Source organism: Stenella coeruleoalba (assembly GCF_951394435.1).
Source record: "Stenella coeruleoalba genome assembly, chromosome: 13".
NCBI lineage: Eukaryota > Metazoa > Chordata > Mammalia > Artiodactyla > Delphinidae > Stenella > Stenella coeruleoalba.
Window position 1 is genome coordinate 35,216,183 of NC_137159.1, and position 14,814 is coordinate 35,230,996.

At 42.4% G+C, this 14,814-nt stretch overlaps 1 protein-coding gene across 11 annotated transcripts in view; it reads right to left on the bottom strand.

The window, feature by feature from the left end:
- Nucleotides 1–14,814, bottom strand: part of MEIS1 (Meis homeobox 1) — a 964,979-nt gene that overhangs the window by 940,573 nt on the left and 9,592 nt on the right. For 8 of the 11 annotated variants that reach the window (XM_079941542.1, XM_079941528.1, XM_079941531.1 and 5 more), the window contains exon 1: nt 3,345–3,740. The exons of 2 other annotated variants lie outside the window; for them this stretch is intronic. The gene's annotated coding sequence lies outside the window, so the exon portion shown is untranslated. Of the gene's footprint in view, nt 1–3,344; nt 3,741–14,814 lie in introns of those variants that run through there. One more of the 11 variants, XM_079941545.1, reaches the window with a different exon arrangement.

Sequence of the window (14,814 nt, forward strand, 5' to 3'; positions counted from 1 at the left end):
AAAATAAATACCATATGCTATGGGTTTCCCTGGTGGCACAGTGGTTAAGAATCCGCGTGCCAATTCAGGGGACATGGGTTCGATCCCTGGCCCGTGACGATCCCACATGCCGCGGAGCAACTAAGTCCATGAGCCACAACTACTGAATCTGTGCTCTAGAGCCCGCATGCCACAACTACTGAAGCCCGCATGCCTCCATGCTCTGCAACAAGAGAAACCATGACAATGAAAAGCCCATGCACCACAAAGTAGAGTAGCCCCAAGAATACCATATGCTAACACATATATATGGAGTCTAAAAAAAAAATGGTTCTGAAGAACCTAGGAGCAGGACAGGAATAAAGACACAGACATAGAGAATGGAGTTGAGGACATGGGGAGGGGGAAGGGTAAGCTGGGACGAAGTGAGAGCGTGGCACGGACATATATACACTATCAAATGTAAAATAGATAGCTAGTGGGAAGCAGCCGCGTAGCACAGGGAGATCAGCTCAGTGCTTTGTGTCCAATTAGTGGGGTTGGATAAGGAGGGTGGAAGGGAGATGCAAGAGGGAGGAGATATGGGGATGCATGTACATGTATAGCTGATTCACTTTGTTATACAGCAGAAACTAACACACCATTGTAAAGCAATTATACTCCAATAAAATGCTAAAAAAGATAAAGATTGTCAGACTGGGGTTTTTTTTAAAGACCCAACAATATGCTATATAACAAAAACTTATTTAAATGTAATTATATAGATGTGTTAAAGTTAAAATGATAGGTCAATATATACCATGCAAATTTTAATTTTTAAAAAGCTGGAATGGCTATATTAATATCAGAAAAAGTAGACTTCATAATAAGGACAGTTACCAACGACAAAGAGAAGACATGACATAATGATAAGAGGGTCAATTTTCTAAGAAGACATAAAAATTCTAAATGTTTATGTACCTAACAACAGAGCATCAGGTGGGATTCCCTGGTGGTGCAGTGGTTGAGAGTCCGCCTGCCGATGCAGGGGACGCGGGTTCGTGCCCCGGTCAGGGAGGATCCCACATGCCGCAGAGCGGCTGGGCCCGTGAGCCATGGCAGCTGAGCCTGCACGTCCGGAGCCTGTGCTCCGCAACAGGAGAGGCTGCAATAGTGAGAGGCTCGCGTACCACAAAAAAATTTAAAAAAATAAACTCCCCAGGTGATTGAAATGTACAGTAAATAGGGAGGAACAGTGTACGCAAAGTGTGGGCCCAGGACACAGCATCAGCATCACCCGGGATCATGTCAGAAATGCAAATTCTTGGACCCCAGGCCAGCCCTATTGAATCAAAAATTCTGGGGGTGGGCCCTGTGATCTGTGTTTTAACAAGCCTTCCAGGTGGTTCTGATTCTTGCTTCAGTCTGAGATTAACATCTCTGTTTCCTGCCATGTTGTGAGAATCCCCGACCTGGGTGACCCTGCTCCTGACTAGCTCCCATCTTTTTCCTCCCCACTGGAGTCCTTGATACCCCACCTGCAGGGCTAGTCCTGTCCCAGTATCCCAGTCAAAGCCTAAACTCGGACACAAGAAACTCAAGAGTCCAACATGGGGGACCCTCACCAGCACTCCTATTGTAGCTCTGACCTTGAACCTCAGCTCCTGGCCTATATTTTGTTTGCTCCTGCACCCTCTCTTAGTGATGTGAATTCTCCCTAGAATGAGGCCTTACCCAGATTTTTCCAGCCCAATGACTAGAGTCCTGCTTTGAAACTCAGCCCAGCTACTAGAGGTTCTGGAACATGCCAAACAGGCTCCAAAACTGATGACAGCATACAACAGACATCTGCCTGGACTCCCAGGTGCACTCCTCTGCTACATTTTATCCACCCATCAAGACCCCCATGCTGTTTATTGTTAAGTCACCATCAGGCCATCAGTTTTGCCTAAGGACACTTCTCACAAACAAGTATATTCAAGGTCAAACATCCTCAAGTCAAATCAGCAGCAAGAGTGATCAACTTTTAAGCCTACATTTCCTTCACTCCTCCCGGCTTTTTGTTTTAATAAATCATCAGGAACTTCAGATGTTATGATAAATTCAAAAAGGTGCAAGTCAACATAACTCACCGTTGATGAGTTATCTGCTATCAAAGAATGGGAGAATGTCCAGACCATTCCTGTTCCTAACATAAATTACATTGTGTTCTTAGGTCTGATGGGAAAGAAATAGGAGACTGGAGGGGAAAGGAGGGGAGGGGAAAGGAAGGGAGGGGACAGGAAGAGAGGAGGAAGGAGAGGAATAGGGTGCTGACTGGAGTTGGTGCAGATCAACTGACTTTGGGAGGGGGTCAATATTTGCAAAATAAACACCATTCCTCACAATAGTCATTTAACCGCATGTTAAACATCTCCCGGTCACTCAACAGTCAACACTGATTTAACACAGTCAGATGGTTCTATTGATATTTGGCAGGGAGGAATAAAGAAATTTATTTCTTTGGGATGAATAATTACACATGGCTATTCTTTCCTTTCCATTCTCATTGCCACTAGCCTGGTCCAGACCCTTAACACTACCCACTCAAGGAGGGTTACAGCAGCCCCTAGATGGTGTCCTGGCTGTGTTCTCTCTCATTCTAACCCACCGTCCTCTCTCCTAGGACAATCTTCTAAAAGACAGCTGGGATTGAGTTACTGCTCTGCCAATAACCATCTGAGGCTCCAGTTCAAGGCCCTCAACAATAAGATTCCAGGAGAAACAGTACGTGAGGCCTTCCGGGAAGATGGCGGAAGAGTAAGACGCGGAGATCACCTTCCTCCCCACAGATACACCAGAAATGCATCTACACGTGGAACAACTCCTACAGAACACCTACTGAACGCTGGCAGAAGACCTCAGACCTCCCAAAAGGCAAGAAACCCGCCCCCCCCCGCCTCACGTACCTGGATAGGGCAAAAGAAAAAAGAATAAACAGAGACAAAAGGATAGGGACGGGACCTGCACCAGTGGGAGGGAGCTGTGAAGGAGGAAACGTTTCCACACACTAGGAAGCCCCTTCGCGGGCGGAGACTGCGGGTGACGGAGGGGGAAGCTTCAGAGCCACGGAGGAGAGCACAGCAATAGGCGTGCGGAGGGCAAAGCGGAGAGATTCCCGCACAGAGGATCAGGGCCGACCGGCACTCACCAGGCCAAGAGGCTTGTCTGCTCAGCCGCCGGGGCGGGCGGGGCTGGGAGCTGAGACTCGGGCTTCAGTCAGAGCACCGAGAGGACTGGGGTTGGCGGTGAACACAGCCTGCAGGGGGTTAGTGCGCCACGGCTAGCCGGGAGGGAGTCCGGGGAAAAGTCTGGAGCTGCCAAACAGGCAAGAGACTTTTTCTTACCTCTTTGTTTCCTGGTGCGCGAGGAGAGGGGATTAGGGGCGCTGCTTAAAGGAGCTCCAGAGACGAGCGCAAGCCGCGGCTAAAAGCGCGGACCCCAGAGACAGGCATGAGACGCTAAGGGTGCTGCTGCGGCCACCAAGAAGCCTGTGTGCGAACACAGGTCACTATCCACACCCACCTTCCGGGGAGCCTGTCCAGCCAGCCACTGCCAGGGTCCCGGGATCCAAGGACAAGTCCCCCGGAAGAACGCACGGCGCGCCTCAGGCTGGTGCAACGTCACGCTGCCGCTGCCGCCGCCGCTGCCGCCGCCGCAGGCCCGCCCCGCACTCCGTGCCCCTCCCTCCCCCGGCCTGAGTGAGCCAGAGCTCCCGAGTCAGCTCAGCGGCTCCTTTCACCCCGTCCTGTCTGAGCAAAGAACAGACGCCCTCAGCGACCTACACGCAGAGGCGGGGCCAAATCCAAAACTGAGCCCCTGGGAGCTGTGAGAACAAAGAAGAGAAAGGGAAATCTCTCCCAGCAGCCTCTGAAGCAGTGGATTAAAGCTCCACAATCAACTTGATGGCCCTGCATCTGTGGAATACATGAATACACAACGAATCACCCCAAATTAAGGAGGTGGGCTTTGAGAGCAAGATTTATGATTTTTTCCCCTTTTCCTCTTTTTGTGAGTGTGTATGTGTATGCTTCTGTGTGAGATTTTTCTGTATAGCTTTGCTTCCACCATTTGTCCTAGGGTTCTATCCGTCCGTTTTTTTGTTGGTTTTTTTAAAAAATTTTTTTCTCTTAATAATTATTTTTTTATTTTAATAACTTTATATTTTATCTTACTTTATTTTATTTTACTTTATCTTCTTTCTTTCTTTTTTTCCTTCCTTCCCTCCTCCCTTCCTCCCTCCCTCCTTTCTTTCTTTCTTTCTTTCTACTTCTACTAATCCTTTCTTTCTACTTTTTCTTCCTTTTATTCTGAGCCGTGTGGATGAAAGGCTCTTGGTGCTCCAGCCAGGAGTCAGTGCTGTGCCTCTGAGGTGGGAGAGCCAACTTCAGGACACTGGTCCACAAGAGACCTCCCAGCTCCACATAATATCAAACGGCGAAAATCTCCCAGAGATCTCCATCGCAACACCAGCACCCAGCTTCACTCAACGACCAGCAAGCTACAGTGCTGGACATCCTATGCAAAACAACTAGCAAGACAGGAACACAACCCCACCCATTAGCAGACATGCTGCCTAAAATCATAATAAGTCCACAGACACCCCAAAACACACCACCAGACGTGGACCTGCCCACCAGAAAGACAAGATCCAGCCTCATACACCAGAACACAGGCACTAGTACCCTCCACCAGGAAGCCTACACAACCCACTGAACCAACCTTAGCCACTGGCGACAGACACAAAAAACAACAGGAACTACGAACCTGCAGCCTGCAAAAAGGAGACCCCAAACACAGTAAGATAAGCAAAATGAGAAGACAGAAAAACACACAGCAGATGAAGGAGCAAGATAAAAACCCACCAGACCTAACAAATAAAGAGGAAATAGGCAGTCTACCTGAAAAAGAATTCAGAATAATGATAGTAAAGATGATCCAAAATCTTGGAAATAGAATAGACAAAATGCAAGAAACATTTAACAAGGACCTAGAAGAACTAAAGATGAAACAAACAACGATGAACAACACAATAAATGAAATTTAAAATGCTCTAGATGGGATCAATAGCAGAATAACTGAGGCAGAAGAACGGATAAGTGACCTGGAAGATAAAATAGTGGAAATAACTAATGCAGAGCAAAATACAGAAAAAAGAATGAAAAGAACTGAGGACAGTCTCAGAGACATCTGGGACAATATTAAATGCACCAACATTGGAATTATAGGGGTTCCAGAAGAAGAGGAGAAAAAGAAAGGGACTGAGAAAATATTTGAAGAGATTATAGCTGAAAACTTCCCTAATATGGGAAAGGAAATAGTTAATCAAGTCCAGGAAGCACAGAGAGTCCCATACAGGATAAATCCAAGGAGAAATACGCCAAGACACATATTAATCAAACTGTCAAAAATTAAATACAAAGAAAACATATTAAAAGCAGCAAGGGAAAAACAACAAATAACACACAAGGGAATCCCCATAAGGTTAACAGCTGATCTTTCAGCAGAAACTCTGCAAGCCAGAAGGGAGTGGCAGGACACATTGAAAGTGTTGAAGGAGAAAAACCTGCAACCAAGATTACTCTACCCAGCAAGGATCTCATTCAGATTTGATGGAGAAATTAAAACCTTTACAGACAAGCAAAAGCTGAGAGAGTTCAGCACCACCAAACCAGCTTTACAACTGCTAAAGGAACTTCTATAGGCAAGAAACACAAGAGAAGGAAAAGACCTACAATAACGAACCCAAAACAATTAAGAAAATGGGAATAGGAACATACATATCAATAATTACCTTAAATGTAAATGGACTAAATGCTCCCACCAAAAGACACAGATTGGCTGAATGGATACAAAAACAAGACCCATATATATGCTGTCTACAAGAGACCCACTTCAGACCTAGAGACACATACAGACTGAAAGTGAGGGAATGGAAAAAGGTATTTCATGTAAATGGAAACCAAAAGAAAGCTGGAGTAGCAATTCTTATATCAGACAAAATAGACTTTAAAAGACTATTAGAAGAGACAAAGAAGGACACTACATAATGATCAAGGGATTGATCCAAGAAGAAGATATAACAATTGTAAATATTTATGCACCCAACATAGGAGCACCTCAATACATAAGGCAAATACTGACAGCCATAAAAGGGGAAATCGACAGTAACACATTCATAGTAGGGGACGTTAACACCCCACTTTCACCAATGGAAAGATCATCCAAGATGAAAATAAATAAGGAAACACAAGCTTTAAATGATACATTAAACAAGATGGACTTAATTGATATTTATAGGACATTCCATCCAAAAACAACAGAATACACATTTTTCTCAAGTGCTCGTGGAATATTCTCCAGGATAGATCATATCTTGGGTCACAAATCAAGCCTTGGTAAATTTAAGAAAATTGAAATTGTATCAAGTACCTTTTCTGACCACAACACTATGAGACTAGATATCAATTACAGGAAAAGATCTGTAAAAAATACAAACACATGGAGTGTGTAAACAATACACTACTTAATACACTACTTAATAACAAAGTGATCACTGAAGAAATCAAAGAGGAAATAAAAAAATACCTAGAAACAAATGACAATCGAGACACGACAACCCAAAATCTATGGGATGCAGCAAAAACAGTTCTAAGAGGGAAGTTTATAGCAATACAATCCTACCATAAGAAACAGGAAACATCTCGAATAAACAACCTAAACTTGCACCTAAAGCAATTAGAGAAAGAAGAACAAAAAAACCCCAAAATTAGCAGAAGGAAAATCATAAAAATCAGATCAGAAATAAATGAAAAAGAAATGAAGGAAACGATAGCAAAGATCAGTAAAACTAAAAGCTGCTTCTTTGAGAAGATAAACAAAATTGATAAACCATCAGCCAGACTCATCAAGAAAAAAAGGGAGAAGACTCAAATCAATAGAATTAGAAATGAAAAAGGAGAAGTAACAACTGACACTGCAGAAATACAAAATATCATGAGAGATTACCACAAGCAACTCTATGCCAATAAAATGGACAACCTGGAAGAAATGGACAAATTCTTAGAAATGCACAACCTGCCAAGACTGAACCAGGAAGAAATAGAAAATATGAACAGACCAATTACAAGCAATGAAATTGAAACTGTGATTAAAAATCTTCCAACAAACAAAAGCCCAGGACCAGATGGCTTCACAGGTGAATTCTATCAAACATTTAGAGAAGAGCTAACACCTATCCTTTTCAGACTCTTCCAAAATATAGCAGAGGGAGGAATACTCCCAAACTCATTCTACGAGGCCACCATCACCCTGATACCAAAACCAGACAAGGATGTCACAAAGAAAGAAAACTACAGGCCAATATCACTGATGAACATAGATGCAAAAATCCTCAACAAAATACCAGCAAACAGAATCCAACAGCACATTAAACAGATCATACACCATGATCAAGTGGGGTTTATTCCAGGAATGCAAGGATTCTTCAATATACACAAATCAATGAACGTGATACACTATATTAAAAAACTGAAGGAGAAAAACCATATGATCATCTCAATAGATGCAGAGAAAGCTTTTGACAAAATTCAACACCCATTTATGATAAAAACCCTGCAGAAAGTAGGCACAGAGGGAACTTTCCTCAACATAATAAAGGCCACATATGACAAACCCACAGCGAACATCGTCCTCAATGGTGAAAAACTGAAAGCATTTCCACTAAGATCAGGAACAAGACAAGGTTGCCCACTCCACCACTCTTATTCAACATAGTTTTGGAAGTTTTAGCCACAGTAATCAGAGAAGAAAAGGAAATAAAAGGAATCCAAATCAGAAAAGAAGAAGTAAAGCTTTCACTGTTTGCAGATGACATGATACTATACATACAGAATCCTAAAGATGCTACCAGAAAACTACTAGAGCTAATCAATGAATTTGGTAAAGTAGCAGGATACAAAATTAATGCACAGAAATCTCTGGCATTCCTATACACTAATGATGAAAAATCTGAAAGTGAAATCAAGAAAACACTCCCATTTAGCACTGCAACAAAAAGAATAAAATATCTAGCAATAAATCTACCTAAGGAGACAAAAGACCTGTATGCAGAAAATTATAAGACACTGATGAAAGAAATTAAAGATGATACAAATAGATGAAGAGATATACCATGTTCTTGGATTGGAAGAGTCAACATTGTGAAAATGACTCTACTACCCAAAGCAATCTACAGATTCAATGCAATCCCTATCAAACTACCACTGGCATTTTTCACAGAACTAAAACAAAACATTTCACAATTTGTATGGAAACACAAAAGACCCCGGATAGCCAAAGCAATCTTAAGAACAAAAAATGGAGCTGAAGGAATCAGGCTCCCTGACTTCAGACTATACTACAAAGCTACAGTAATCAAGTCAGTATGGTACTGGCACAAAAACAGAAAGATCAATGGAACAGGATAGAAAGCCTAGAGATAAACCCACGCACACATGGTCACCTTATCTTTGATAAAGGAGGCAGGAATGTACAGTGGAGAAAGGACAGTCTCTTCAATAAGTGGTGCTGGGAAAACTGGACAGCTACATGTAAAAGTATGAGATTAGATCACTCCCTAACACCATACACAAAAATAAGCTCAAAATGCATTAAAGACCTAAATGTAAGGCCAGAAACTATCAAACTCTTAGAGGATAACATAGGCAGAACACTCTATGACATAAATCACAGCAAGATCCTTTTTGACCCACCTCCTAGAGAAATGGAAATAAAAACAAAAATAAACCAATGGGACCTAATGAAACTTCAAAGCTTTTGCACAGCAAAGGAAACCATAAACAAGACAAAAAGACAACCCTCAGAATGGGAGAAAATATTTGCAAATGAAGCAACAAAGGATTAATCTCCAAAATTTATAAGCAGCTCATGCAGCTCAATAACAACAAAATAAACAACCCAATCCAAAAATGGGCAGAAGACCTAAACAGACATTTCTCCAAAGAAGATATACAGACTGCTAACAAACACATGAAAGAATGCTCAACATCACTAATCATTAGAGAAATGCAAATCAAAACTACAATGAGATATCATCTCACACCAGTCAGAATGGCCATCATCAAAAAATCTAGAAACAATAAATGCTGCAGAAGGTGTGGAGAAAAGGGAACCCTCTTGCACTGTTGGTGGGAAGGTAAATTGATACCCCCGGTGTGGAGAACAGTGTGGAGGTTCCTTAAAAAACTACAAATATAAACAAAAACACAAAAAAAAAACTACAAATAGAACTACCATATGACTAAGCAATCCCACTACCTGGCATATACCCTGAGAAAACCATAATTCAAAAAGAGTCATGTACCAAAGTGTTCATTTACAATAGCCCGGAGATGGAAATAACCTAAGTGCCCATCATCGGATGAATGGATAAAGAAGATGTGGCACATATATACAATGGAATATTACTCAGCCATAAAAAGAAATGAAATTGAGCTATTTGTAATTAGGTGGATAGACCTAGAGTCTGTCATACAGAGTGAAGTAAGTCAGAAAGGGAAAGACGGATATCACATGCTAACACATATATATGAATTTAAGAAAAAAAATGTCATGAAGAACCTAGGAGTAAGACAGGAATAAAGACACAGACCTACTAGAGAATGGACTTGAGGATATGGGGAGGGGGAAGGGTAAGCTGTGACAAAGTGAGGGAGAGGCATAGACATATATACACTACCAAACGTAGGGTAGATAGCTAGTGGGAAGCAGCCGCATGGCACAGGGAGATCAGCTCGGTGCTTTGTGACCACCTGGAGGGGTGGGATAGGGAGGGTGGGAGGGAGGGAGATGCAAGAGGGAAGAGATATGGGAACATATGTATATGTATAACTGATTCACTTTGTTATAAAGCAGAAACTAACACACCATTGTAAAGCAATTATACTCCAATAAAGATGTAAAATAAAAAACAAAAAACGATAGGATTCCAACCCATCTCACCCATAACTACTCTCCTCCTCCAGCAACACCCAGCTCCCACCACCTGGCTCTTTGCTCCTCAGGGGTCAGATCTGCACTGTGCCTGATGGCTCTCCCAACCTCCTCCACCCCCTCCCCATTTCAGCCCACAAGCATTTTCTCCAATACATCTCATGAATGTATAATCCCATCTTGGTGTCTGCTTTTCAGACAGTCGGAACTAATACAAATAGAGAGTGAGAAACAGAACAAAAACTTTCTGGACAAGTTTATAAATTCATCCTAGACTGTGAAGAGTTTGTAAATTCATCTAGACTGTGAAAGCATAGTCCCAAATGAAATTCTCCCACAAGGCACTCCAAGATTCTCAATTTGCCCAGAATCTATCTAATTTTTCCCACTGCTCACAACATTCCCCCAATTTACAGATGGGAATACTGAGCCTCAATACTGAGACAACTTAAATAAATTGTCTGAAGGTCATATGGATGTCAAGTGACGAAATCAGAGCTCTTGATTCAAAGTCCTAGTGCTCTTCCAACTACACTTTAGTTGAAATTCAGTGAAATTGAAATAAGTCATAAGTGTTTTATAAACGGTATATCACCATCTCATGGAAGATGTTATAAATTATCACCATCATCATCACCCTCATTTCTCCAAGGATCTTTGCAATAAAGCAAAAGGTGGAGAAAATCTGTCACACTGAATGTGGAAGACAGCATAACGGTCCCCAAAGATGACCACATCCTAATCCCTGTAATTGTGTTAGAACCTATGCTTATGTAACCTTACATAGCAAGAGACTTTGCAGATGTGATAGTTAAGGGTCCGGATTATCCAGGTGGGCTCGGTGTAGTCACAAGGATCTTTATAAGAGGAAAGCAGGAGTATCAGAGTCAGAGAAGATGTGATGACAGAAGCAGAGGTCTGAGAATCAGAGAGCTTTGAATATGCTATTCTGCCAGCTTTGAAGATGGAGGGAGGCTACAAGCCAATTCATGCCTGAATTCATGCCAATTCATTTCAAGCTTCCAGAAGCATGAAAAGGCTAGGAAACAGCTTCTTCCCTAGATCCTCCAGAATGAACACAGCCCAGCTGACATCTTGATTTTAAACTTCTGATCTCCAGAACTGTCAAAAGCTTGATTTTAGGACTTCTGACTTCCATAACCATAAGAGAAGAAATCTGTGTTGTGCTAAGCCACTAAGTTTGAGGTCATTTGCTACAGCAGCAATAGGAACCTAATACACTGAATACTGTAGACATCCACCACTGTAACACTCACCCAACACACACACACACATACACACACCATTGCAGACTGTACATATCATCACCTCCCCAAGCCCCAGGTCTTACTATAGCCTCTACCTGGACTTGGAGCCTCATGGTCCTTACAGGTGTCCACTCCATCCCCTCCCCCCAGAGCTGTCCAAGATAACCCTGAAGATCCCTTTCCAGTCCTCAGTTCTGTGGCTCTGATGCACTTATCAGTGGAGCTGTGCTGTTTATTAAGCAATTAAGAGAAAAAGTCCAGATTTCCAGTCAAGCCTGGAAATGCCACAGACGGCTCTTGATATGTAAGATGTAAAGTGTATTATATCAAGACCTGGAAATAGAACAACTTCCCTAAAAGTAAGTATAAAAGTAAATGTGAACTTCCTCCAAGGAAGCTTGCAAGAAAGGCTTATATAAAAGTAGACTACCCACGGGATCTTTCTGAGATGGCTATTTGGAAACCCCCGAAAGAAAATAAAGAAACGCATCCCTGGCCTCTTTTGAAACCACACCCCTGCCTTTGAGGAACCTGGGGACTTCAGGTACACCAAGACATGTCTGGTGGCATCTCTGGAACTTGATGAGGAGGGCAGAGACATCCCCACAGGATATCCTTTTACAATAACCATCTTTGAAAACTGTAGACATAATAGGAACTAAAGGACAGTGAAAAAATCCCAAGCATATTTCATAGGATCCAGTTCAAAGGCCTCAATGACAATATAGTAACTAATTTACAGGATCACTGGAGTTAATCGAAATAGTTGTGAGAAAATATTAGCCTCAGCAAAGTGTCCACTGTCCTCTTTCCAGTGCCCGGTTCCCACTGATCTCTGTGTGGGAAGTGCTGATAATTGTTAGCAAAAGGAGAAAATAGCTTCATGATAGCCCCGGCAATTTCTAGCTTGGGATCTGAACCCATAATTCTCCCCCCTGAGCAGGGGTCAGAGAATCTGTTGCTTTATGCAGTTAAACGAATGAATTTATAAACTGCCTGAGTGTAGGGTGCTTGACTTAATACCTTATTGGAAAATTAATGTTTCAACTCCTTATTACATCCTCCGTTGATGATCAGTTTTAAATCAGGAATATAGAGAACTGAGAGGGAGAATTGTGCAAACAGTGTTTATGTAGTCAGTGCTAACTGACAGTGCTAACTTGTAGATTTCAAGGATGCTTTCCTAAAGGAAAATAAAAATGTTTATGAAAGCTCTGGAAGAGAAATTATTTGATGGGCAAAGGTACAAGGTATTCAGACAAAGCATATTGCCCCATATTTAGAGCTTCATAGAGATTTGATATCCTCTTTTAAAAAAATTATAGGGAATTCCCCTTCGGTCCACTGGTTAGGACTCTAGGACTCTGCACTCTCACTGCCGAGGGCCTGGGTTCAATCCCTGGTCAGGGAACTAAAGTCCCACAAGCTGTGTGGCTTGGCCAAAAAAATTAAAATTAATAAAAAAATTTTAAATAAAAACATTAATTAATTTTAAAACTATAGACCCCACAGACACAATATCAAAGATGAGAATTATAAAGGAGAAGACTTCTAGGCCATATGCAAGTTCATTTTAAGGTCAAAGATATTAAATAAAATTCAAATATACACCACAAGTGTATACTTGTATATACTTGCAACATATTTGACAAGCAATAGGTTAATGTCCTTAACATACATAGACCTGTTTACTCAATAAGAAAAAGAGGCACTTCCCTGGTGGTGCAGTGGTTAAGAATCCCCCTGCCAGTGCAGGGGACATGGGTTTGAGCCCTGGTCCAGGAAGATCCCACATGCCGCAGAGCAACTAAACCTGTGCGCCACAACTACTAAGCCTGCGCTCTAGAGCCCACGCGCTGAAAAACTACTGAGCCCACATGCTGCAACTACTGAAGCCCATGAGCCTAGAGCCTGTGTTCCACAACAAGAGAAGCCACTGCAATGAGAGCCCTAGAGCCCGCGCACTGCAACGAAGAGTAGCACCCGGGCTTCCCTGGTGTCGCAGTGGTTGAGAGTCCTCCTGCCGATGCAGGGGACACGGGTTCGTGCCCCGGTCCGGGAAGATCCCACGTGCTGTGGAGCAGCTAAGCCCGTGAGCCATGGCCGCTGAGCCTGCACGTCCGGAGCCTGTGCTCTGCAACGGGAGAGGCCATAACAGTGAGAGGCCCACGTACCGCAAAAAAAAAAAAGAGTAGCACCCACTCGTCACAACTAGAGTAAGCCCGTGTGCAGCAACGAAGACCCAATGCAGCCAAAAAAAAATTTTTGTTTAAAGAAACAGCACCATAAAAGTAAAAGAGACAAAAGCAGGAAAATGAATGATAAATATATGAATACGTAAATAATAGTCAACTTTATTAATCAAGAAGTGCAAATTAAATCAGTAAGTTTTTCCTATCAGATAAGATTTTCTTAAATGGGCAGAGATTTTCTCACATATTACTGGTAAAAATATAATTTAACACAATGTTTCTGCAAAGAAATTCAGGAAGTACATTAAAACCCTTAAAATATGCATTTCTTTTGACTCAATAATCACTTCAAAAATTAGTAATCTCATAATTATTTAATAATATATGAATATATTCTAAGGAAATCATCAGGGATGTAATCAAAGACATGGACATAATTTTTAATGGTGAAAATTTGGAAAGTGTCTAAATATTCAAAATTGGAAATTATTTAATAAATTATGATAAATCAAACAATGGAATACCAGGTAGCTACTTAAAGAAATGTGACAATTACTCTACTGATATAGAGTAATATTCATGACATATTGTTAGAGGAGGAAAGGAAGTACAAATAGGATAAACAGTATGAGTCCATTTTTGTGAGACAGATAGATAGATAGGTGAATGAGGGGGTGGGTGGATGGATGGATAGATGAATGGAGGAGTGGATGGGTAAATGGATGGATGGATGGAGGGTGGGTGGATGAGGGTGGGTGGAGGGGTGGGTGGGGGTGGATAGATGAACAGGTGAGCGGATGGATGAGGGAGTGGGTGGATGGATGGATGGAAGGTGGGTGGATGTGAGCTGGGTGGATGGGGCGGTAGAGGAATGAGGAAGTGGGTGGATAAATGGATGAATGGGGGTGGGGTGGATGGATGGATGGATGGTGTATGAATGAAGGACTGGGTGGATGGATGGATAGATGGGTGGGTGGATGGATGGATGAGTGGATGGGTGGACGGGTAGATGGGTAGATGGATGAATGGATGAGTGGATGGGTAAACAGGTGGATGGGTGGATGGGTGGATGGGTGGATGGGTGGATGGGTGGATGGATGGATGGATGGGTGGATGGATGGATGAGTGGATGGGTAAACAGGTGGATAGGTGGATAGGTGGATGGGTGGATGGATGGATGGATGGATGGATAGGTAGAAATAACCGGGAGATGCTACATCTCTGTTAGGAGAGAATACCTCTTCTCCACTGCAGGTTTCCTTGAGGAGGGACTATCAGTAAAATCTCCTGGTCTCTCTCCATTCCCTTTAACTCATTCCATCTCCAGGGAAGAGGAGTGATTTATCTGGTTGGTAAGTCTGAGA